General features: G+C 38.1%; 2 non-coding genes across 2 annotated transcripts; both read right to left on the bottom strand.

Annotated features, from left to right (window-relative positions):
- Positions 1-396: 396 nt before the first annotated feature.
- Positions 397-468, bottom strand: TRNAD-GUC. Its single transcript has one exon. It is a non-coding gene; the product is annotated as a tRNA-Asp (tRNA).
- Positions 469-3,046: 2,578 nt separating this feature from the next.
- On the bottom strand, positions 3,047-3,118 carry TRNAD-GUC. Its single transcript has one exon. It is a non-coding gene; the product is annotated as a tRNA-Asp (tRNA).
- Positions 3,119-3,981: the final 863 nt, after the last annotated feature.

Below are 3,981 nucleotides of genomic sequence, written 5' to 3'. Positions count from 1 at the left end.
TATAATATTTGTTAACACATCAGATTTTATCAATCGCCGTTACAAAAAGTAATCCAATTTTGAATGCGACTAAAATTGTCGAAGAAAGATTTAACTTGTTGTTCGGGATCAAACTCATGTCACTCGAGTGCAAGGAGGAATGCTCGACCTTGTATTACAACGACCTTTGGAACATAATAACTCGAGTGACAAGCGGAAATACTCACCACTGTACCACTACAACGACCTCTGAAAACATATTATATGTTAACACACAAGATTTCCTAAACAATTGTTTAGCCAACTTTCTTTTCAAACTACCGTTGTTGGGGATCGATCCCAAACTACCGGCATGACAGGTTCACAGCTGTCCAATTTCGAGTTCCGTTAAAATTACGGAAAGAAAACAACTAAAATCGCCGTTGCCGGGGATCGAACCCGGGTCACCTGCGTGACAGGCAGGAATACTCACCACTATACTACAACGACTCATAAAAAATATATTATTTCGTAACGCTCCAAATTTTACCAATCGTCTTTAGAAAAAGCGATCCATTGTCAACGCTCTAGATTTTATCAATCGAAGATTCGGAACAAGTAATCCAAATTCAAATCCGGTGAAAATTGTCAAAAGAAAATTAAACTTATTATTGTCGGGGTTCAAACTCATGTCTATGGAGTGACAAGCGGGAATACTCACTACTGTATTACATCGACCTCTGAAAAATATATTATTTATTTGTAAACACACGGGAGAAAAAGGAATCCAATCCCGAATTCCAAATTCAAAAGAAAATTAAAAACAGTCTGCTGCGGCGGATCAAACTCGCAGGAATACTCACTACTCTACAACGACGACTTTCAACAATATAATATTTGTTAACACATCAGATTTTATCAATCGCCGTTACAAAAAGTAATCCAATTTTGAATGCGACTAAAATTGTCAAAACAAGATTAAACTTGTTGTTGTTCGGGATCAAACTCATGTCACTCGAGTGCAAGCAGGAATGCTCGCCCTTGTATTACAACGACCTTTGGAACATAATAACTCGAGTGACAAGCGGAAATACTCACCACTGTACCACTACAACGACCTCTGAAAACATATTATATGTTAACACACAAGATTTCCTAAACAATTGTTTAGCCAACTTTCTTTTCAAACTTCCGTTGTTGGGGTTCGACTTTCTTTTCAAACTTCCGTTGTTGGGGTTCGATCCCAAACTACCGGCATGACAGGTTCACAGCTGTCCAATTTCGAGTTCCGTTAAAATTACGGAAAGAAAACAACTAAAATCGCCGTTGCCGGGGATCAAACCCGGGTCACCTGCGTGACAGGCAAGAATACTCACCACTATACTACAACGACTCGTAAAAAATATATTATTTCGTAACGCTCCAGATTTTACCAATCGTCTTTAGAAAAACCGGTCCATTGTCAACGCTCTAGATTTTATAAATCGAAGATTCGGAACAAGTAATCCAAATTCAAATCCGGTGAAAATTGTCAAAAGAAAACTAAACTTATTATTGTCGGGGTTCAAACTCATGTCTATGGAGTGACAAGCGGGAATACTCACTACTGTATTACGTCGACCTCTGAAAAATATATTATTTATTTGTAAACACACGGGAGATAAAGGAATCCAATCCCGAATTCCAAATTCAAAAGAAAATTAAAAACAGTCTGCTGCGGCGGATCAAACTCGCAGGAATACTCACTACTCTACAACAACGACTTTCAACAATATAATATTTGTTAACACATCAGATTTTATCAATCGCCGTTACAAAAAGTAATCCAATTTTGAATGCGACTAAAATTGTCGAAGCAAGATTAAACTTGTTGTTGTTCGGGATCAAACTCATGTCATTCGAGTGCAAGCAGGAATGCTCGCCCTTGTATTACAACGACCTTCGGAACATAATAACTCGAGTGACGAGCGGAAATACTCACAACTGTACCACTACAACGACCTCTGAAAACATATTATATGTTAACACACAAGATTTCCTAAACAATTGTTTAGCCAACTTTCTTTTCAAACTTCCGTTGTTGGGGTTCGATCCCAAACTACCGGCATGACAGGTTCACATCTGTCCAATTTCGAGTTCCGTTAAAATTACGAAAAGAAAACAACTAAAATCGCAGTTGCCAGGGATCGAACCCGGGTCACCTGCGTGACAGGTAGGAATACTCACCACTATACTACAACGACTCATAAAAAATATATTATTTCGTAACGCTCCAGATTTTACCAATCGTCTTTAGAAAAATCGGTCCATTGTCAACGCTCTAGATTTTATCAATCGAAGATTCGGAACAAGTAATCCAAATTCAAATCCGGTGAAAATTGTCAAAAGAAAACTAAACTTATTATTGTCGGGGTTCAAACTCATGTCTATGGAGTGACAAGCGGGAATACTCACTACTGTATTACGTCGACCTCTGAAAAATATATTATTTATTTGTAAACACACGGGAGATAAAGGAATCCAATCCCGAATTCCAAATTCAAAAGAATATATTATTTATTTGTAAACACACGGGAGATAAAGGAATCCAATCCCGAATTCCAAATTCAAAAGAAAATTAAAAACAGTCTGCTGCGGCGGATCAAACTCGCAGGAATACTCACTACTCTACAACAACGACTTTCAACAATATAATATTTGTTAACACATCAGATTTTATCAATCGCCGTTACAAAAAGTAATCCAATTTTGAATGCGACTAAAATTGTCAAAACAAGATTAAACTTGTTGTTGTTCGGGATCAAACTCATGTCACTCGAGTGCAAGCAGGAATGCTCGCCCTTGTATTACAACGACCTTTGGAACATAATAACTCGAGTGACAAGCGGAAATACTCACCACTGTACCACTACAACGACCTCTGAAAACATATTATATGTTAACACACAAGATTTCCTAAACAATTGTTTAGCCAACTTTCTTTTCAAACTACCGTTGTTGGGGTTCGATCCCAAACTACCGGCATGACAGGTTCACCGCTGTCCAATTTCGAGTTCCGTTAAAATTACGGAAAGAAAACAACTAAAATCGCCGTTGCCGGGGATCGAACCCGGGTCACCTGCGTGACAGGCAGGAATACTCACCACTATACTACAACGACTCATAAAAAATATATTATTTCTTAACGCTCCAGATTTTACCAATCGTCTTTAGAAAAAGCGGTCCATTGTCAACGCTCTAGATTTTATCAATCGAAGATTCGGAACAAGTAATCCAAATTCAAATCCGGTGAAAATTGTCAAAAGAAAACTAAACTTATTATTGTCGGGGTTCAAACTCATGTCTATGGAGTGACAAGCGGGAATACTCACTACTGTATTACGTCGACCTCTGAAAAATATATTATTTATTTGTAAACACACGGGAGAAAAAGGAATCCAATCCCGAATTCCAAATTCAAAAGAAAATTAAAAACAGTCTGCTGCGGCGGATCAAACTCGCAGGAATACTCACTACTCTACAACGACGACTTTCAACAATATAATATTTGTTAACACATCAGATTTTATCAATCGCCGTTACAAAAAGTAATCCAATTTTGAATGCGACTAAAATTGTCGAAGCAAGATTAAACTTGTTGTTGTTCGGGATCAAACTCATGTCATTCGAGTGCAAGCAGGAATGCTCGCCCTTGTATTACAACGACCTTCGGAACATAATAACTCGAGTGACGAGCGGAAATACTCACAACTGTACCACTACAACGACCTCTGAAAACATATTATATGTTAACACACAAGATTTCCTAAACAATTGTTTAGCCAACTTTCTTTTCAAACTTCCGTTGTTGGGGTTCGATCCCAAACTACCGGCATGACAGGTTCACATCTGTCCAATTTCGAGTTCCGTTAAAATTACGAAAAGAAAACAACTAAAATCGCAGTTGCCAGGGATCGAACCCGGGTCACCTGCGTGACAGGTAGGAATACTCACCACTATACTACAACGACTCATAAAAAATAT

This window comes from Cucurbita maxima, unplaced genomic scaffold, assembly GCF_002738345.1.
Source record: "Cucurbita maxima cultivar Rimu unplaced genomic scaffold, Cmax_1.0 Cma_Scf00133, whole genome shotgun sequence".
NCBI lineage: Eukaryota > Viridiplantae > Streptophyta > Magnoliopsida > Cucurbitales > Cucurbitaceae > Cucurbita > Cucurbita maxima.
The sequence above is the reverse complement of the archived record's forward strand: the minus strand, read 5'-3'. Positions and strand labels throughout refer to the sequence as shown.